Source organism: Pavona decussata, unplaced genomic scaffold (genome assembly GCF_977016875.1).
Source record: "Pavona decussata unplaced genomic scaffold, jaPavDecu1.1 SCAFFOLD_300, whole genome shotgun sequence".
NCBI lineage: Eukaryota > Metazoa > Cnidaria > Anthozoa > Scleractinia > Agariciidae > Pavona > Pavona decussata.
In genome coordinates this window covers 3,754,626-3,777,717 of record NW_028145697.1, presented here as the reverse complement: position 1 = coordinate 3,777,717, position 23,092 = coordinate 3,754,626, and the positions used below count along the sequence as shown (strand labels likewise).

Here is a 23,092-nt window from a genome sequence, read left to right as displayed (position 1 = left end):
TGGGAGGTACTCAATAGAGTTTTATGCCGGGAGAATTTGTCCGGAGGTCCAAACCCTTACCCTTTCATATACCATTTTTGGCAGAAAAGGTAATTCTTTCATTTTCCTTCCAAAGAAAATAGTACCCCTTTCGGCATACCTGCCTTTTCGGCTAGTCTGTTTGAGATATTTTAAAATACCGTTAAAAGGCCCTTTTAAATACCTAAATGACAGTCTTCCCTACCCTTTTCTTAGCCTGCGTAGCATCGTTTCCGTTTCCTTCAAGCCAAGCGGGGCAAGCGCGCGAGGGCATTGGGCAAAAAGGAGCAAAAAAGTAGGAGTAGCCCCTCCCCCCCGCTCCTACTTTTTTGCTCCTTTTTGCCCAATGCCCTCGCGCGCTTGCCCCGCTTGGCTTGGAGGAAACGGAAACGACTGCTACGCAGGCTACCCTTTTCTATACTTCAGCTCGTGACATCCCTACCCTTCTATATACCTCCATCCTGAAAAAAGGATGCCCCTTTGGGGGGGGTCCTCTTATTGTCCACTATAGGAAGCACTCCCCCGGATCGAGTGGTGGTAGTTTAAGTGCAAAGTAGAATTTTGAACGTTTTAGCTCTGAAATTATTAAAAATTGATCTGATTTCTCGTAATGAACATCTTACATGTAGAATAATTTTTTGGCGAAATATTTTCTGGAGCTGGTGATGCGTTTTTCAAAAGTCCCAAAAACATTTCGTGACTTTTTGTACGTGCTCAATGGCCATTTCCATATTTTTTTGTAACTTTGAAAACCGGAACGGGTTATTTAACGTTGAAAACTTTACAAGAAAATCAAACATATTGGTTTAGTTTACACGGAAAACTGCCAAAACTATTGATAGAAAATGAGTTTGAAAAATACTCCTCAGTGCCGAAAACTCTTCAGAATTTTTTAACGCGCGCCGCGGTAGCGAATTTTCGGCTTGTAGCTTCTTTCATCAGTAATCCCTGGCCCAGCCCTGGCCCACGATGGAAGCGAGGGAGATTCGACGACATATCAAGGGCGGAGACTGGGGCCGTCCGCCTGCTGGTGCGCAGATCAAGTGCGCATTCAGTTATTTCTTCATGGTGAAGTTGAAGCAGCAATACCCAAACTGGCTTCGAGACAGGTACATTAGCTTAAAATGCGGCAAGTTAGGATGAAAGGTACGAACAAACAGACATATAGTATTTACAGGTAGTGTAGTGTGCGTGTGTTATTAAAGAATTTTATATACTTTAACTTACAATGTGTATCCACCTAACTAATTCGTAGCTTTTATATTTAGCATAGATCATAGATGATTGGATCTTTCCCAAATCATAAGCTAGAACACTGCACTGGTCAAGATAGTTAAGAACATATAACTCTGAATAAGTTATGTGTAAGCTTTTGAAATGTCGAATATCAACAGTCTTTAAAATGAGTAGTTGGCTTTATAAGAAATTATCAAATTAATGTTAAGTTGTTGAAGATAGAGTCTAATTTCAAATTTCATTGGAAAACATGGAAATAAAATTTCTGTGTCGGAAAAAACAGAATAATATTTAATTATAATATTTAATATTTATATTGCGCATTTTCTATAAAAACAATCAATTGCGCATTTGATTATCGCGTATTTTTCATTTTGAATTTCCCGGTGCTGCCATCTTGGATTTCATGATGTTATACGGTTGCTCAATTGTTTCACACAAAAGAACTTCTGTTCACTGACAATAGCGGCAACCCCGTATGACGTCATGAAATCCTAAATGGCGGTGCCCGGGAAATTTATAATCAAAATAGGTGATAATCATATCTAATTTTTAGCCCACTTGAATTTCACTTCTACTTGTAAAACTAAAATTTAGAATCTAGACACTATTTCTGACAATTTATTGTCAATTTTGCAAATTTATTTATGGGAGTCACCAGATGCTTTCAATAATATGACCACTGGTGCTCATTTTGAGGGAACAAACAAGAAATGCATAGTCAAAACCATCATACAAGAAAATGGGTGTTTGTTATTTTACCATGCTCTTTCTAGAAGTGGCGCAAAACAAATGGCCGAGTGGTCATCAGGGAACTGGACTCTAATTCTTTGAAAACGTTTTACTCAAAAGCCACCTGTACGACCCTACCACAAAATCTTACCATTTATACTTTGGATAAAAATAAACGTTCTTACAAGGTAAAACAAAAATCTGTAAGAGAAGTTTTTGCATATCAACGAAAATGTCAAAAATGGGAATTTTTGCAAAAATAACTTAAAATCTGTCTTCAGTCTTGCAAAATGCAGCATGCGGTTGCTTAATAAGCCTTTGTGGCTTACTTTTCTTTAATACATAAGTGACCTACACAAAAGAGATACAAACACTTGACTGATTTCTTTTGTTCACAAGCACAAAATAATGCTTTGCTTGATTTGGTTCAGTCTCATACACAAAAAGAGATCGGTCGACTGTCTGTGCTTCTTTTGTGTAGATTGCTTTCATTTTAAATAATAGTAATAAGCCTTGTTTTTTTTTGTTTATTTACCATTGTGCTCAAAAACTAAATACTAAGTTGCTTACATGACAACCAGTATCTGAAGCAATTTTGATTTCAAGGCAAAAAGTCACTTTTGGGAGAGGTGGTGGGGGGGGGGAGGGGGGGAGAGCAAGGGAAAGAAAAGCCTGATATGAGTGCTTTGACTCTAACAGCATTTGGATCATGTGTACTTTAGGCACCTGTCAACCAACTCTTGGCTGATACAATGTACTATCGACCATCACTCAGTTAACATACATGTATCAGTGGACAGTCAGTTGTCAGTCGGTCAACACTCGGCCGCTATATATCTGCTAATACTTGAAATTGCACTTGTAAATGCTAGGCGAGAAGTCTTGCACCAGTTCTGATCTACAAAAAAACAAAAAAAACAAAAACATGTTTACATGACTTGTGGCTCATTTACCAAAGCTTGCCTTTGTTGAAATTTGAAAATGAAGCTTGTAAAAATGTTAAATGGTGGTTGGGTGTTAGTGTTCAAGCTCTAGCCATACACATAATTCATTGCATCATGGAAAGACAAGGATGTGCTGATGGCTGCGACCTTAAAGGGAGTCATATTTATTCCTGGTGAACTCCAGTTTGTAAACATCATAAACAACTGAAAACAAGCTTTCAAATGCTGTGACTATTTACTGAGGGGATTTGAGACCATGTTGCATTCAAGTGAAAGTATTTCTTGTGTTTATTTCAAATGAAATGAGCTTCTTGTGCCTTAACTTTGACATTTTGTGCAGTTTTTCATTGGAATAGAGGGCCAGTGTGTTGTTTATCAAATGAAACAAACATTGAGAAATATGTTTAAATTTTAATTATGTGAAATGGACATTGCTTGCATTACTTTCAAATGAAATCAACCTCTTGTACAATACTTAGATGTGAAATGAACATCTTGGGCTGTTTTTCACTGAAATAGGCCTGTAGCTTATTGTTTGTAAGTGAAATGAACGCTGAGAATGTAAATTTCATGTAAAACGGACATCACTTGCATTCCTTTCAACTGAAATGAACATCTTGCACATTGATTTCAACTGAAATGGAAACCTTACTTATTACTTTGATGTGATTTTTATGGACATGACTTGTGCTGTTTTCACTGAAAATTGTAGACCCATTGCATGTTGTTTGTACTGAAGTGCATGTGGGCATCGAGAATGTTAAATTCATGTGAAACAGACATTGTGCTTGCATTACTTTCAACTGAAATTAACATATCTTGTGCATTACTGTGATGCAACATGGGCATTTTGCACCATTTTCCATGCAATAGAGCTGTTGCATGTTGTTCGTAAGTGAAATGAACATCATGATTGTTTTAGTAATTTTATGTGTAAATGGATACCCATAGTTGACTGATTTCTTTTGTTCACAACCAAAAATGCTTTGCCTGACTTGGCTCAGTCCCATACACAAAAGAAATCAGTTGAGCATTATATCTTCTGTTAGTCACTTGCATTAAGGAACAGTAATAAGCTATTTCTTGTGTATTTAGCATTTTCCTCAAGAACTAAATATGGGACCAAGTTTCTGACATGATAACTGGTCTCTGTGCCAAATTAGAGCTTATTTGCAGCGATTTTGATTTCAAGGCAAAAAAAAAAAGGTCAATAACAGGAGTCTTGCATAAAACCCTTCAGTTGTGTCCCTTTTAAAGTAGATGCTTCAGTTTTTGCCTATCTGGAGTCCTCAAGGACGGTGCCTACTGAATGCAGAAGTATTTTCGTGTGGTTTATGAATTTTGGGAAAAGCAGATCTTAGTATGGGCATTTGGGCTACTGGAATACAGAAAGAAAATTGGGGGTAACCATGCATTTGTTAGAGATAATTAAATGGCAATAATTATAATAATTTCATCGGGCAATTTGCGGCGTATTTTATATTTTAGCCCGCTGCTCTAAGCCAATGAGAAACAAGAAAATGACATAGCCAGCCAATCAGAACTGGAAACCATTCAACTGTTCGCGCCGTTTTCTTGCTTGTTTAACTGGAAGCACTGCCATCTGCCAAAAAATTGTTTTGAGCTACAAAAGGGCTGAAAAACCTAACGAAGAAGCAAATTCCCAGTCGTCTCAGCTAGCTAGAGAAGAGGACTTACAGAAACTTGTGGGCGATGATGGAAATAATGCCTGTAGTAGCTCCATGGCCGGTGGCGAGGTGAAGGTAAACAGTTTGTCTTCGTCGAGCGAAACCCACTCAGCGAACATCAACTCTATTGTTATATTCTAAAAACCTCTAAAATATAAAGGAATGTATGGCATTTTTTTGTCAAAATGAGGCTTTATTATCTCTGAATTACCCCCAATTTTCTTTTTGGATACCAAGAGCACTTGCTAAGTTCTGCTTTCTCAGCATAGTTTTAAACCACGCAAATATATCCCTGTATTAGTAGGCACCACCCATAAGAAACCCGAGCATCTTGAGATGCGCAGAACGTATGCGCAGTAACAAAAGTAGGCACTGTCCTTAAGAGCATGTTTTGGATAGCTCTCATTCTTTTCCAGCAGACTTTTGTTTTAAGTTTACAATCCAGTATAATTATATCTATTACATTTGACATAGTTATTTAACCATTTTTCAAAAAAGCTATATTTAAATTTTTATCTTGGCAAAATAATTTCTCTATTTGACTAAAATGTTTGTTGTAATATGCATGTGCATCCCACATTTCAGTGGTAAACACTTACAGAGATGTAATTGTGTGAAAAAGTAGGTCCAATTAACATGCAGTGTAATTGTGAATCTTGAGCCACTAAACTTGGACATGACTGATGGTTCAGAGAATTAACTCTGTTGTGAATCCATGAAAATTCCTACTGAGCATTAGCGCTAGTGAGGAAATGGGAGACTGCACAAGGCAAATTAATTTTTTTTGACCTAGGTGGGAATTGAACCCATGACCTCTGGATTTGAAGGTCTGTTGCTCCACCTGTTGAGCTCAGAGGCCAGATGGGTGCAAGTCATGGGTGGCACAATTACTGCCTTAATGACACACTTGCTCCCCTCCGTGACTGGCCTCATACATGTAGCTCAGTTGGTACAGCAATGGACGATCAAATTCATAGGTTGTGGATTTGATCTGTTTAGGTCAAAGATGTTTTACTTTGCATCATGCAGTCTCCTACTTCCTCACTAGGGCTAAGGCTCTGAAGGAATTTCCATGGGTTCACATAGCACTTTAACTTACACTACATCTAGTTAATTCTCTGTACCACCGTTCTGGTTCCTTTAAGACTACTGAGTTTTAAGAGTCTATCTTCCAGGAGTGTGGATGCCCCTGAGTGTTCAAAGCATTCAATTTTCAAGAAGCAAAGCAGGTGGCCAAATATTTGATTTGGCTGAGTTGTGACAGAAACTGTTCCACTCTGAACTGAAATGGATGATTTTCACTGAAAATTTAGTGCAATGCTATACACACTATTAAATTTCTCCTGTGTTGAGCTGTACACTTTGGCTGGTGTGTTAGAGCTGTTTGTAATACTGCTTAAGAGGCTGGTGACCCCTGTTGTTTTGGTTTTGTTCCCTTGACTGTGTTTGACATCAGTAAAATAATTTTGATTTCATTGTAGCTGTGATCAAACAGAAAGATGAAAGTTATGAATATTATTGAAAATGAATATGTGTGGATGAAAGATTAGATAGAAGAAAAGATTCTTGCAGTTATCTAGACTCAACCGGACTGTTGCGAAAAAAAATTCAGGCTTGAACGGGGTTTGAACCCATGACCTATGCAATGCCGGTACAGTGCTCCATCAACTGAGCTATCAAGCCAACTGGGAGCTGGTCATGTTCTGAGTTCTGAGGGTTTTTTTTCAGGTTTTTCGCAACAGTCTGGTTGCATAGATAACTGCGAGAATCTTTTATTCTATTTAATCTTTCATCTGCAGTGCATATACATTTTTACAAATTATAACAGTCCAAATTCCCGCGCGCTGATTGGCTCGCAGCTATTGTCTATAAGAGTACAGACAATAAAAATGACGTCAGATGTAACGCGCACGCTTTCTCATCGAAAAAAATAGCCAATTCCACTCTTACTTTTTCCATGTTATTGTAAAAAACAAATCGACTGCAGTTTTCTATGGTCTATACTCTTATAGACCATAAAATGATGCCATAAAATGTCCAAAACTAGGCAGTGAAACCACTCGCCTGCGGCTCGTGGTTCCACTTGAGTTTTGAACATTTGTTGACGTCATTTTGTGGTCTATTAGAGTATAGACCATAGAAAAACTGCTGTCGATTTGTTAAATTACACATGTATTCACTACAGACATATTCATTCATTCTTCATGGGTATATTGTGAACTCAGAACATGACCAGCTCCAGTTGGCTTGATAACTGCGAGAATCTTTTCTTCTATTTTCGATTGAAAAGTTTGATTATTTTTTAAAAAATTTCAATCAAATTTAGTTAAGATTTGCATGAAGTTGAAATGTGCATAGATTTTATGGCTTGTGAATATATTCTAGTGTTTTTGCACTTATTATCTTTTAATTTTTGTTTGACCCCACCAGCTCTGCTGATTAATTTTATCAATTTATGAAAATAAAGTTATTCAGTTCAGTGCCATTTTCAAGTGAATCAATCAGTAGAGAATTTGAATACATGGGAGACTATCACAGTTACAAATGCAACTTCAATATTCGCAGAAGGAAATCTTGAAAATGACTTAAACTTGACTAGCAGGATTTGAACCCAACCTTTACCAACTGAGCTATCAACTGTTTGAAACTATTGGCAGATATTCATTTTGTGAGTTCTGAACAAAACCTGTTGAGGATGAAAATATAAGAGTGAATATTTCCTCCGTGATTTTACTACACACTCAATAAAATAACCAACTCCCAGTTGGCTTGGTAGCTTTGTTGGTGGACTACTGTTCCAGTATTGCAGAGATATTCTAACCTCATAATCTCTTTACAACAAACATGTATTGCCTTAAAAATGTTGTTTTATTTATAAATTAAAGTAACTACTCATCCTGCTACCATGACCATTTGAAACTATGTGAATACAGAACCACTGTTTGTGATTGCTTGGTCTGTTTGTAGTTGCTTAAATTGCCTTTATAAGGAGTTGTTGTTGTTTTTTTCACTAAATACAACACAAACAAAAACATTCCACTTGCTCCATGTAGGTTCCTCAGTTCGAAACCTGCATTATTCTTAGTAGCAGTCATAATAATATTGTTGTACTTGCTACAATCAAACATACGGAAGAATTTTAAGTGTCCATGCTTAATGTGTGTTCATGGCAGTGGCTATGTACTGAATAAACACTGAATTCTGATGTTTAAAATGGTGTGCCGTAAAGTGAGTTCCAGAGTACATTGTAATGTTTTCTTTATTTCCATTAGATCCCAAATTTACCACTGAAGACCAAGAACTGTAGAGGCTATAGAACACAGTGATGACCAAGTTTAAGCAAGAAGATCTTGATGCTGGTGTTTCATTTCATGAGACTAAAAGAGGTCCAGGAGAGAAACTAATCAAGCCGCAAAAGAGTTCCAAGAGTGAACAGCCTGCGGGAAAACTGACCAGAAATGTGACTCTGTTACAAGGAGTCTCCCTCATGGTTGGTGTTATGATTGGTTCTGGAATCTTTGTCTCTCCACACTATGTTCTTCTACACTCGGGCTCTGTGGGTGCAACACTAATGGTATGGATTTCATCTGGTGTTATGGCGACGTTTGGAGCCTTGTGCTACTGTGAATTAGGAACACTGATTCAGCGTTCTGGTGGTGAGCTGACATATATTCGTGAAGCCCTGGGCCCTTTAGCTGGTTTTCTAGTAAGCTGGACAATGGTTCTGATTTTGAAGCCAGCATCTGTAGCAATCATGACTCTGAGTTTTGCATCCTATGCTATCCAGCCATTTACGAGTGATAATAACATAGAAACTGAACAGCTCATCAAAGCCATAGCTGCTGTTTGCATCATTTTAATCACATCAGTGAATTGCTTGAGTTCTCGCTGGGCTGGTCAGATGCAGATCATTTTCATGGCAATGAAATTGTTGGCCATTGGGATAATAGTATTGATTGGAGCTTCTAGAATTGCCAGGGGACATTATGAAAATTTCCAATCTCCTTTCAAAGGGACTAACCCAAACATTGGAGAGATTGCTCACGCTTTCTTTAGTGGATTGTGGGCATATGACGGCTGGAACCAACTCAATTATGTCACAGAGGAGTTACAGAACCCACACCAGAATCTTCCTCGTGGTGTTATGATTGCACTGCCACTTGTTACGCTTTGCTACACTCTGGTTAATATAGCATATTTCAGCATTCTGACACCAGCAGAAGTTCTGTCATCCAATGCTGTTGCTGTATCTGTAGCTGAGAAAGTGCACCCCACCCTTGTTGTAGTGATGCCTCTGTTTGTAGCTTGCTCTTGTTATGGTGCAGCCAATGGTTCCATTTTCACCAATGGTAGAGTAGTGTGTGCAGCAGCCAAGGAAGGCCATATGCCTCAATTTCTTGCCACCATCAGTGAGCATTTTCACACTCCTTTGCGTGCTATCATGTTCCCATCCTCCATTTCCATTGGTTTGTTGATGCTTGGTAATTTAGATTCCCTGTTGAGTTGCTTCAGCTTTGTGGCGTGGATTTTTCTTGGTTGCACATTCCTTTCCCTTTTAATTCTTCGCTGGAAGAGGCCCCATGACGTGCGTCCCTACAAAGTATGGATTGGAATTCCTGTTGTCATGGTTATGGTGTCATGTTACCTTGTCGCTGCACCACTGCTTGCCAAGCCACAGTCCTCTGCAGTTGCACTGGGTTTTGTTTTGTCTGGGGTCCCTGTGTACTTCTTGTTTGTTGGTCAAGGAAGCAGCAGTCATAAACTATGAGCAAATGACATTCAGTTCAGCAGCAATATGTGATTTTAGTGACTGCGTCACAGATTCCTATTTGAGTTGTCATATATGCCAAAATATGGTGACAGGTATTTTGAGCTATACTATTTACTTGTTACTTTGTTGACCAGGCCCCGGTTGTTTAAAGAGCGGATAATTTTATCCACTGGATAGGTCGCTATGCGGCAAATAAATGTGTGCAAGAATTTCCCTTTCGCCCTATAATTTGTTTATAGATAAGAGGCGTATGTCTAATTTAAGTATGATATTGTGTGGAAAACTTGCCACAAGCATTGTTTGGTATACATTTTCAACGCTGGATAGTGACTTATCCACTGGATAAAGTTATCCGCCCTTTGAACAACTGGGGCCAGTATTGCAATCATGATATAATTAACATGAGATGTGAAAATTTGAAAATGTAGTTTTATCCAGCAAGATGGATGTTGTAATCTGCAATAAACAAGCACGACTCTTCCTTCCGTCCTTAGAATATGTCTCTCCTCCTCTCTCTTAGGTTGAGGTTTTGATTTAGGTTGGAATAGGGTAATCTGAAAAGTTGTAAATAGAATCGAAATGTTCGGGTAATTTGTTCATTTGCCAATAAAGAAACTGTGGTGCTGCGTCGGTGTGAAGTGGAAACGGGTGGCTGGTTTTACTAACAGAGTTGGTAAGGTAATTTATCCACCGGAAAGAGATTTGAGTTGGCCAGAGCAAATCCGATTCGCTCCGACTCGGCAAAGGGCTAACACTCGAACGTCAGCGCTCCAATCTATTCACGGTGGCCAAATTACCGTATTTTTACATGAGCTCGGATTCCTTTGTTCTTTTCGGGGGGGGGGGGGGGGGGGAATATATTACATAACCCCCAAATCAACTGTCTGAAAAGCTGGGTGTGGCTTTAATTGTTTGAAGGGAAGAGCGGGGCTAATGAACAGCTAATTTAAAAGCGAGGGAATTATGTGTTAATATGCAAGGGGGATAAGTCACTTATCCCCCTTGCATATTAACACATAATCCCCTCGCATTTAAATTAGCTTTTTTATGAAGAACAAATTTACAAATGTATACACAAACTTGCTCAGCCAAAACGACAGTTCGAAAATTGCAAAGTGTATTTAAAATTCCACTGTTTGGAGCTACCACGAAAGTGTCGCTGTCATTTATTGGTAACGAGTTTCGCTCCGTAACCCAGTCATCCCAAACTCGTGTACTCCATGAAGTCCCTTGGCCGGAATCTTCTTTATCTGTAAAAAGGTCGGTCAAAAGATCCTCGGTGCGTAAATTGAAATTGTCAACTGCTTTCTCTTTGTTTTCCGAAAGCTCAATTGAGGTGCTGCCACTAAAACTGCTTTGAGTAACAAACAGTTCTGACTCTGAATCACTCAACATTGCTAGCCTGTTCCTAGCATTCACTACGAACAAGACGAACAACTAATTCGAAATGCGACTTTAAAAAAGCTAACAATTAAAAAGCCGACAAACTTGTGAATCCCACAAGTGCCAGCATGGAGTGTTGAAAAACGAAAGAAAGATGAACAATGGAGGTATTTTTCTTCAGTATATTTTTGCATCCTTGAAGAATCTTCGCCAATGTAAAAATAAGCCGTTTATCGGCCTTCAGCTCGTGGTTATGTGATTTATTCCCCTCGTGCGAAAATCACACAACGGCCTCGCTTCAGGCCGATAACTATTACTTATCAACTCGAACGTGTGTACTAAAACTTGGGAGCACCAGACAAAGGGAGTGGACAATGAATCAGAAACTTTTTTTGAAAACTTCAGACTGTAAGGCGATGGGAAACGAAATAGTTTATGGGCTAATGTACCCAAACGTTTTTCAAATAAGTATGATCATTTTTGTTGCCGATGCAGATCGTAAACGCGCAAAAGTACAATTCGTAGACATTTAGCCATTAGTTTGAGTTAATAACCAGGTTCAGGAATGAACTCCGGCGTGAAAATATGAAAAATTTAAAAAATGCGGTAAAGAAATGCCTGCCACTCGGGCGGTGGCCGGCCATACATTTCTGTTTACTTTGTGAAAGGGGACTGATTTCATCAAACTAGACAGTTACGGACGTTCTAAGGATTTATTTGACTTAATAACACCCTGTACCTAATCGTCGAAGTTTTTGACTTTAATTCTAAAATTTTGGGATCATCCAGATCAGTATAAATGATCCAAGATCACTCGGATCATGGGCATCAAAGGAACCGACGAATCCACTCTATCGCAAAGAAACACTCTATCGCAAAGAAACACACCCTAGAGTGGCGAAAGGTTTGTTCGAAATTTGATCACAATGAAGTCTTGGAATTTCTTATTCTGCTATTACAACGGTAGGTTGATTTGTACGGAAGAGTCAAATTTATATGGAGAAAAGTTGTCCCCGGAAAGAGGGTCACCCTCCCAGCCGAGTCAATTTCAGCGAGCGTTTATATGAGAAAAAAGTTGACCCCTTTGCCTAAGCAAACAGGGCTCGCGCATGCTCTGATTGTCTCGCCTAGACGGAGTTGAACCGGCTAGGCGAGCCAAAGTGTTTATATGGAGAAAAGTTGGCCCGGCTAGGAGGGTGACCGTACCATCGAAAAAGGGTGACCCGGCTAGGCAGGTCACCCTTCTAGCCGAGCCATCTTTTTGTTTCTCATGTAAACGGTTCGCCAAGTTTTGTAAGGAAATATAGGAAAAATTGGCTCGCCCAGGGTAGCTCGGGTAGGCGAGTGACCCTTCTACCCGGGACAACTTTTCTCCATATAAACGGGGCCTAAGTCGGTAGATCTTGGAATAAACAAGTGAACTGGGCAAAATGAAAGAGGAATTAAACAGAAATACAGCTGACACTCGGGTGAGCATCATGTCAGGCCACAGGAAGTCGAAATTTTGAATCACTTTCTGTGGTAATTGTAGAAAATTACTCCGTACTGCATATAGACGGAAAACCAAACTTCCTGAGTAGTCACAAAGGTATTTTAAGCGTCCAACATTATACTAGGTTAAAAAGTTTCGTTATAATAGCCTAATGGATAACGCTTTGCCTTATAAATTAGGTAATACGTCGAAAAAATAGTTATATTTTATCTTAAATACTTCACCGCATTTGAAACTGACATTCAGAACTTGACAAGCAAAACGTTTCTGGGATCGCTAGTTTTTATTCTAGAAGACGACGAACAGGTTTCATGATAGCTATAAAAATCGTGTTTCGCGAATTGTTACATTCTGTCGAGATCTCAAAGAAAAAAAATGTAGTCGTTGTACTTGATTCTTTCATGAGCCCGCTCGCTATGTCGAATAGAAGCCCATCCCTGTTTTATGGCAATTTACTCCTGCCCATCTCCGCCTATCGCCTTATGAGATCAGATCCTTCGTGCAAAGGAGATAGGAGACGTCTTCGCACAGGCTAATCATGGCTCACTAACGGGGAGGTAGTCGCTTATACAAGATGTCCCAAATAGAGTGATAATGATTAGATAGGAAAAAATGTTGGTATTTTAGAAACTAGTCGATTGCAGGAAGTGGTAGCGGGCCAATACAGCTGGGCCAGGATCTATCCGCCCTGGCTTGGCTAAGCGGTTGTACTCGCAAGTGACCGTATAGTACTATACGTATATTAATCAGTTAAAACAAGAAACTCATCAGGGGTTTTCTGCACATGATTGTTATAGCTTACTCAAAATTTTAAGAAAGGAAAACAAGCCTCGTGCCAGATACGAACAAAACAAAGTTTGTTAGTGAAGACGAGAAAACTAATCCGGTACGAAAACGACGGGGAGACAGCCTAAAATTTTGCTGTTTACTTATAAAGCTCTTCATAACTTAGCACTTTGTTTATACACAAGGCCGCCTACTTTTAATTTACCGTGACTCCTGCAAACAACTTTAAATCTTCTTCTTCAAAACTATTGGTTACTCCTTTTATTTTAATTTGAAGAGTTATGGACACAGAGCGTTCTCGGTCTGTGCGAACTGCACTTCACTTGATACTTTAAAAATAATTATAAACTTTTCTTTTCAAACGAACTTTTAGTTAATATCTAGTTTATTTTTTCATATATTTAAACAATTTCTTGTACCTAATTTTAACAATTTAAAATAAAAACAAACGATGGCAATGTTGAATGATGTCTCGATGACTCCATGTTATCATTTTCGAATTCGTTTAAGTCCGATTGTGCGGGTTAGTTGTAAAAGCAAAAACATGATAAAAGTTTTCTGTTTTCACAAAATTAAAACCTAATTATACTGAACGGGACCTACATTAAGAAAAACTTGAACATAATAGGAAATTTTAGAGGAAAGTTTGTTGAAACCCTCTGATTTAGATGTCCATCTTTTCTGTATAAAAATATAGTAAGCAGGAATCCCAGCGAAAATTACCGACAGACCAAAAGCTGACTCTACTGGGTTTGAAATGAAGGGGATGACTGCAAAATACAACGAAACACACGCCATAAAAATAGGAATGATAATGTTGACCTTGAAGTTTCTCGGAGTGTTTGCCTTTTTCCGCCTGAGCCAAATTAAACCAATGAAAATGAAACTGAGTAGGAGCCAGTCTACAAACAACAACCAGTTGAGGAGATTTTCAATATTTGTCGGCAAAAGCATGAGGAGTGCCAGAGATGTACGCATCAGAATAGCAGGGATAGGTGCTTGGGATCTCCTGTGAACCATGGCAAAAGTTGACGGCAGCTGTTTTTCTCTGGCAATTGAAAATATTACCCTGGAACTGCTAAACAATCCCGTGTTTAGGGAGCCGAAACACGATAGGGATACGATGAGAGGCATTATTGCTCCGAAAACCGGGCTTAAACGGGAAGCGAATGTCAAAGCAACAGCATCAGAGGCCAGAATTTCCTGCTTTGATAAAACACTGAAGAACGCCAGATTAATCAACACGTAGCACAGGGTAACCAGCGGAATAGATATCATCAAGGTCCTCGGAAAGTTCTTGTTGGGATTTTTGACTTCTTCAGTGATAAAGTTAAGGCCGTTCCACCCGGCGTAAGCCCACATGGCGCTGTAGAAGGCGTGCCCCACGTCACCCGGCCCAGTAGCACTGTCTCTAAATACATTCTGGCTAAATCCTGTAGTTTTACCAGCAAGTAAACGAATCAGAGCCACAATTACTATGCTAGCCACTGCCAATAACTTACAAGATGTGAATAAAACCTGGGCTCGGGCGGCTAAACGAATGCTGATACAGTTGACCGCGGCCAAGATACAAATTGCACAGGCTCCCAACAGCTTCACCAAGCCCACTGGTGGATGACAATCGGCACCCGAGCTGGCAGCGATTGCTTGACTGGGAAAGAAAGGCTCCGTGGCATACAGAGCAAAAGTAAGACTAAGAATGGCGAAAGAACCTGGTTCTAAAAACCACACGTTTACCCAGCTGTATAGGAAACCGATGAAGTGGCCATAAGCGAGTTTTAAATAGATGTAATCACCGCCGGATTTTGCGATGAAAGTTCCCAATTCGCAGTAGCATAACCCTCCACACAGACTCAATACACCACCAATTATCCACACAAGTAGAGTCTCTCCCATAGAACCGGCGTACTTCACAACATACCGGGGGGAAATGAATATCCCTGAGCCGATTATTCCCCCAACGACCAGGGCGATCGCATGAACGAGCCCTATTCTTCTTTCAATACGTTTTTCTGAAGCATCATCGCGCTGTTCGATAAACGGGCTCCGTTCCAAGTTGCTGACTTGCCAGTCGTCCATGTCTTCGTCGTAGTCTTCGGGTTCGCCACCATCCCTTTCTTCATCGCTTATTAAACTGCCTGCTTCATTCCTCATTAACGATGATATTTCCATGACAGTGTATCTCGCGGTCAACACAAGAGTCTAGCTTTTGTCGACGCCGCTTACCGTGAAACGAGTATAAAATCATGCAACTTGAAATTTGTATACACGAACACTCGACCGATCAAGGTTCTTTATGCGTGCAATGTCGCTCGAACTGAAATCGATATTATTTTTTTTATTCACATTACATATTGTTCTTCCCATCCGCCGGCGATTTACATATGAAAACCACAATAACACTGCTGTGCTTGCTGATGATGTTGTTATGCTAATTAAGTAATTTTAAATAGGCCTTATTACGGTTTTCGACGCCATTTTGACGAGTAGGCAAACAGGCTTGAAATAACAGTGTTTGTATGGAAATCCGATGTTAAATAATTTTCATAAAACATCGCTTCTGAAAAATTCATGAATTGGAAACTTTTGGTACTAGGAAAAGTATTTTAAGAAAAAAATTGAAGGGATGTAGCTGTGCCAGGAAGCGTCCAGTCGTGTTTTGAACTTTCCATACAATTGTCTCTATAGCGAACTGCTACTAAAAAATAGGTCGCGGGAAAAAATACAGGGAAATGTATGGAAAGTTCAAAACACAACTCGACGCTGGCACAGCTACATCCCTCCAAGTTTTTTGTCCTAAAATCCTTTTCCTAGTACCAAAAGTTTCCAATTCAAGAATTTTTCAGTAGCGATGTTTTATGAAAATTATTTGACATCGGATTTCAATACAAACACTATTATTTCAAGCTCGTCAAAATGGCGTCGAAAACCGTGATAAGGCCTATTCTTGGCTCGCTATACCGTATAATGTGTAGCCCTAAAATCAGTACATGATCTACTGCTTATAAAATCTGTAAAAAAACAATTTGAGTAGCGTGATACGAAATACAACAAAGAATATAAATCTAAGCCGTCCACACAACAGGGCTCTCCCAGTTAAGCCCATAAGGGTTTGTGGAGAGTCCCTGCTCTACTCCATCTTATTTTTATGACAGCAAATGTATCCATGTAAATAGATTCAACTGTAGAGCGAAATAAAGATTGATTGATTGATAAAGTCACAGGTAGCCCAAACCCTACGCGTTTACGATTTGAATTGACCTTTGTATCAAGACGACCATTGCTGCCGAAACTGTAAAGCGGTTCAGGTATGGGAAAAATAATCGTATTTGAAGGAAAAATTAGGAACGATTTTTCAATAAAAGTTTCTCATCTGAACTTCTTCTGTAGTTTTTGTGTCCTGTGTGGTTTTTAGTCGATTTGAAGCGATTTCGTGGAGTTTCACTTCCAACGCCGGCTTTTAGTTGCGTAATATCACAGACATCCCAAGCTCAGGTTGCAGAGATTAGGAGAGAACACATCCTCCCTGATTTGGCCAATCAAAAGCGGGGAATCAAATGCTTCTGGGACTGGTTCGATAAGAGTTATTTCCCAGGGGCTCTCCTGTTCTTTAATACAGTAAACTTTGCCCAATTAAAAGCGGGGAATTCAAATGATCCTGGAACTGGTTCGGTAAGAGTAATTTCACAGGGGCTCTCCCGCTCTTACAGTTAACTTTTGCCCACGAAAATCTCTTCCATCTGATTAACTGCCCATGTTCTCCGAGGATGGAGAGAACAAGGAACAATTAATAACGTGTCCTTGGAGTGTAAGCAGCATCCACCGTGCGTAAAATATGGCGGCTGTTCATTTTATCACAACACCTTGCGAACCTAACACAGGTACGCAGCCAACAGGCATGTGGAAAGCGTCCCCGACTAACAACATATATTGTGATGTATGCTGTACGTTTGAGGTTTTTACACTTTTCCTCGCGTTGTTATGAGCTTATTTTTCAAAGGTTTTGTACGCAAAAAATTATGGGTAAATGTACCAGACGCCATCTTTTTTGCTACGGTGGATTGAGTTACGGCCACAGCACGACATTATGATTATGGCTCCTGGTTACAGGTGGTCGTTGAGAATTTGAGCGCTTTACCAGAATTTGTATGGGGAATGAAATATCATAGATCCCGAAAGTAAGAAAAAGCAACAACAAAAATGACTACTATATTTTAACATTCCAGTGATAAAATGAATCAAACTAATTCATCTATTTCGTATTCTTATAAGTTTAGAGTTATTTGGGGTTTCTTTGACATTCCGTCTTATGAAGGGAATAACAGTGATGTCAAAGGAAGCTTGAAAAGGTAGAAACTGACCCCAAGCCAATTCGAATACCCCAGAGATGAGCTAGCATAGTTTTATTCATTTTACCGAATGTATTATAAAATATAGCTTTATTTTACGTTCAGAACGTATAATATTTTCTTCCTTTATTCGACAAAGTCTTCATATAGCGCACATCGAAATTCGGAACCAGCCGCCTGGGCTGTGTGTGATCGACCTGTCCGACGTCCAAAAGCAAAAAATTAAAAGCCAATAAAATTGATAAGATTTTACTCCAGCATGCCAACAGGGGTGGTGTGCTCCAAGTTTCGCCTCCTTTAATTGTAAGTCGTTAAAGATATGAAACATGCGAAAAAGAAGAGAGAGTGCTACATGCCATTTTCATGCGTATTTTACAAACGACCACTGGTTTCCCCACGTGAGTAGGAAAGGCAGGGCGGGGTGGGTGGGGAGTGGGCATCAGGCATGCTGATAGCCAAACTGTTCAACTGTTCTCCTCTGCTGAGAATTTGACAATTTTGTGCTACCCGGAGGTTGAAAAGATTACTCTCACTAACGTGTTCAGGGCCAGCCTGGTTTTCAAGCGTCCGGCCGGAAAATCCTGCAGATTATCACAAATCAACACGGCTTTTATACGCTTTTCTACAAATTCTGTCATCGCCGATCATCACGTAAGTCTGGGATGCGCCGTCCGAAAAATGAAAACGTTCCCGGTTTTCTCAACCGTCAAGGACTATCCTAGAAAATCCCAGATGACCGGGACTGCGAAAACTGGGACGCTCGGGAAACAGTGAAATCTCGCCTGGGATTTTCCACTATATATTAAAACATTACATAACATAACTTCTGCAAAGCGATATATACAGCTACATTTGACGAACATTTTACCACGCACTTGTACTGAGCTATAGCTAAACCAAACGACATGGAAACCACCTGTAATTACTAGACAGAGACAACATAAAGTCAGATTCCAAATGAAGAGATACGACAGGCGAAAGCCACACTGACTCATCAATGACATTAAAATGTGAAACATACGGCGGTTAAAAACACAGGGCTCAATATGTCATCATCAGAATCCTCAACTTGAGTAATCCCTACATTGAGTGGTGTATGCACAGTCGCTCGCTGTCGGGCTGCCATGTACAGACTACTCAGTAAAAATGTACAAGAAGCTAAACTGGTTGAAAGACCAAAATGGCGGTAAACCTAAGGCAGCACTGAATCATGCCGTAGAACTTTCAGTCCCAACAGAAACCCCGGCGATAATAAGTGACTTAGCTAACATAGGAAAGACTACACAGTGTATTTCCTATGTTACCTAAGTCTCTTATTATGGGAGTTTTTCTTGACACTGACTCAGTGGCTAAGTTTGTTACAGATAATATATATAAGTAAGTTTGCTTGTCAGCTGCTGCTATTTGCTGCAGTAAATTAAGTTGGGAATTTACTAGGAATGTCTGCGCCAAGGTGAAACAAACTGGACCATCAGCCATAACCTATCCTCAATCCCCCCAGTGTTATGTCGGGACAACTGAACGGTGTATGAGTGCAAACATGTGAATTTAGTGTGGATGGAAAATTAAGTGGAGAAAAAAAAAAGGGAAGTACTAATTCATAGAATGAACATACAAGTGTTTACAAAACGATTCAGAGCGAGCTGTGTCTTGCAGCGTAAGGAGTCTAGAACCGTCAGTAACATTCAAACTCTGCCGTACAGATGCATGGAAGTACTTAAAATTCCAGACCTTTGGTAGCCGATCAAATTGTGGACATGTGCAACTCAATTCTTTTAGAGCTTCAGCAAGCACCAAATATACATGTTTTAAAGATTGCTATCAGTCCGGAGTGATTTTTGAGGACAATATCTTTCCAGTTTGTATGGAAATTAAATAGTGACAAAGTAAGAAAGTTTCCTTATATCAGGCATAAATTTCAAGTGCACTTTTTTCTGCGCCGGCATATCTGCGTCATTGAAAGTGCTGCCGCAAGTGGAAGAAGACCTTTGTAGATGGCAATTTGACATGGAATAGCTCTATTGCTCGAAAGATTAGCTCTTCCACTGCTCTGTAATTCGTAATTTAAAATATTACTTTGACTGTTAGTATGATATATATTAGTTTTGTTTCGTGCATTTATGATAGATTGTTAGTCTACTTTGTCATGAGTCACAAGCTTTCTCTTTGTAATTATGTACAGGGGTATGGTTATGCTAAACAATTCTTGCAACTCTTCTTTTTTTAACTAAAAGATCATAGTTCATGTTTTTGTTAATCACCTTAATTGCCTTTGCTATTTGTAAGTTATCAAAACGCGGCTTACCTGCATGAAACTGAAGTCTCTACCCTCTGAAAAGTCGTTCTAAATCGTTCTCATGAAAATGCATGGTTTACATCAGTCAGGAAACAAGCATCGCGTTTTTTTCCAAGAGTTGTAAAAAAATCTTGATATTGTTTGACCGAAATATTGGTCTCCTTCTGCTCATTGCATTAATGTCAGTAATAATTGTCAGTAGTTGATGATCCTCGTATAAAAAGTCGTCATACCCGTATATAATTAACATCATTCATTAAAGTGAAGTCACGCAAATTTTCTCCAAAGTAGTGCGATTGACGAAAAGATTTGCAACTTGTAAACAAGTGATTAATGGTGCAATTATAAAGATTTATGAACTTGGAGAAATTAAACGGCTTAAACATCGGGCTGCAAACAATGACTGTCTGAAAACTGATGTTCAATCATATAAAGGAGAGTACTGAGTCACAACGAATCAAAAGAAGCATTCTTTAGGGGAACCCACTTACCTTGTTTAGGATAAGGATATGGAAGGCATCATTTATTTCGTGAACCTTGTGGAAATAGTTTCATAATGAGTTTATATTGGCCTGAGATATGAGTTGAGACCGAGAAAAAATTTTACAGAATAAAGGTCGATCCGAGTAGTTTGTATTACGAGTCCGCTGTATAGAGACAACAGAATACAGTCTTGAACAGGAAAACCACCTTGATACAATCTTTCAAAGTTAGCCTCTGGATGATTAGAGAGGAGGAGATTATATGGATACCATGGTCATCTTTTCTTGCTTTGCTATCGTAGCTTCCTTTGGAGTATTGGCTGTTTAAAGCAGCCAAAAATAAACGAATAATATTGAACTAGGAAACGGCCCTCACACTAGATTCTCCACATAACAACTGAGGCTACAATTTGCTCTAACTTGTTTAATTACGCCTTAATTTAATTTCCCAGTATTGTACAAGGTGACGAAATTCAAATATCAAACAATGACTTTTTTGTGATTTCATGACTACCCTATTCCTTAGCGATCTGACAAGTTAGCCCCCCCCCCCCCCCTCCCGCCGGAAGCTTGCTCGCAGGCTATCTGACATGTATGCTTTTGTGGCAGATGTAGTAAGAGAGTAGGAAGCGAAAATAAGAGAGAAGTATTATGAATACTGGGGAGATATCTCCTGTTATGGTCTTGTGTCTGGCCAAGGACACAGTACAATGGATAATGGGATGATGGTCACCTATGTAGCAAGCGTTTCCGTTGAGTTTTTTCGTTTCTTTTTTTTTCTATTTTTTGACCGCGGGAAACGGTTTTTCCTAACGATGTGCACAGCTTTTCCGTACCGAAACCAACGGAAACGCTTGCTTAACTAGTTAGGCTAGATGTCACAAAAAAAAAAGAACGTCACAAAATGTTGAAGAATGTTATGTGGTCCCCTAGCACAGTGCCCGCGTGCAAGTATTGTGTGAAAACAATCTTCGTGTTCGCCGCTGGAGTATAGGGCGGATGCATCAGCTATGGGATGTGAAAAATCCCTCCCATCCATATTAATGCGTCCTAACACATAGCTGCTTCTTGATAGGTAATTTGGGTTTGCGCATATGTGAGTGTTTTGGTGAAACACGGAAGATGTGTTTTGTGGCTGTTTGCATCAGTTCACTGTTTTACATTTACACTTCAATCTGTTCCAAGCATTCAAATTGTGGAGGGCAAAGAAAAGATTGCGCGCCAGCAAAAAATAAATAAATAAATAAATAAATAAATAAATAAATAAATAAATAAATAAGTAAATAAATAAAATAAAATAATAATAATAAAAAATATCACTTCTCACAATCTGCTGACTGATACTTGGAAAGGGCGACGTCAGACAAATTTCTTTTATTGGTAAGGACAGTTCTTTTCATTTTATTTTACTTTAGCGCCGATGCCCAAGCGACAAATGGGTCCCAATCTGTTTCTATAAGAAGTAAATCTCAGTGGTTCCCTTATGATTATGATATGGGTGAAGTGATTCGAAAGTTGTAGAAACAGCCCGCTGCAAGTGATCCGGGAATTCACACGCATTCGAGGAGTAGCGCACAGCCTGTTATCTGACGAATCAGGCTCTTGCCTGTCAGTGACGTTGCTGACTACCACAATCAGGCTGAAATGTTTCTTTTGCCTCGCTGACAGTGCAATAACCAGACAGTTTAAACCGATTATATAAGTTGTACTGAACATTTCCTTTTCCAATCGAGTATGCCCAAAGCCGCCCATGTCTTGCGACTTGCCGGTAACCAACTGGTGTTCACGTGATCACAGGCCAGTTATTTTGGGACCCAAATGGGAGGGTAGTCAGGCAACACCACAACAGTTTCAGTTATTTACTTCGAGTAATTTCAGAAGAAATATAGGAGCAATATTACTGAATCTGCGTGCCCATGAGGTTCTCTTTTCTAAAATATCTCTAATAGTTTACGCATAACACGATGACCTTAATGTGAGAAATAGGACGAGCACTGTCAAAGACACGTGACTGGCCTGTTATGTGTGGCGGAAGTTACGCAATCGGACCGCGAGTCGTGATCAAAAATCAGGCAGAATTTAGGGGGGTTGCCCAATCGCAGATCATTGCCCTGGCACGTATGATATTTTTTTTCACAATTGTTATCTAAACACTCTCTCTTAACTCTGAATTTGGAAAGACCACAACGACAAGAAGTAACAAACTGAAAAAAATGTATGTAAAAATATATTAGTGTCAAGTTCTTACTCGTCAAAACCTTTAGCAGAGAGCATGTGGACCTCCGACTCATGCAAGACTGAATGTCATAAACCGGTTTGGTTGGTTTGGGACGTGAGGTATAGGTAGCTAAGCGCAGTGGAGGCACTTAGCAGGGCTGAACGGTCAGACGCCCGTCACGGTTCCAGGTCATGCAATTAACAACAAAGAAGACAAGGTTTAGAGCCACTGAAAATCCGCACATATGATCAAACTTGCTCAGCGTTGGATTAAAATAGATCTTGATCAGTCAAAATGAAATAATACCATGAATAATCGTCCAAAGACTGCTGCGTGCGCTGATCAAACAACGTGTATTAAAGAGCTTGCACGATATCTGCCTTCTGAAGAAGACCTCACGTGACAATGAACGCACACGTCAGACTGGAAATATAGCTCTCTCATTAGTCAAGCAATCTTTGTAAGGGGCAACCTTGCAATGAGCAAGCTTGTTACTCGTTCACGTTAGCATCAATATCGAGAATTATCCACACGAACCGTAAAAAAGAAGATACAGTACATCGCATGTGGATCACACTGTACATTGGCAGCCCTTGGAACCTAAAAAATAAAAAATAAAATAAAATAACCACCCTGAAAGTCCACTCTCGAATGATGCAATAAACGTATACAAGAGCAAGGCAAAACACAAGTACAA

The 23,092-nt window shown here is 39.5% G+C and overlaps 1 pseudogene across 4 annotated transcripts; it reads left to right on the top strand.

Moving 5' to 3' along the window:
- Positions 1-1,044: 1,044 nt before the first annotated feature.
- LOC146454700 (b(0,+)-type amino acid transporter 1 pseudogene) lies at positions 1,045-10,015 on the top strand (annotated as a pseudogene). Of its 4 annotated transcripts, none has more exons than XR_014859180.1 (3): positions 1,045-1,164; positions 4,419-4,687; positions 7,891-10,015. The product of XR_014859180.1 is annotated as a b(0,+)-type amino acid transporter 1 pseudogene, transcript variant X3 (transcript). The 4 variants fall into 4 exon arrangements; XR_014859179.1 differs by having other exon boundaries at positions 4,419-4,693; XR_014859178.1 differs by lacking the exon at positions 4,419-4,687 and having other exon boundaries at positions 1,052-1,164.
- The last annotated feature ends 13,077 nt before the right edge of the window (positions 10,016-23,092 follow it).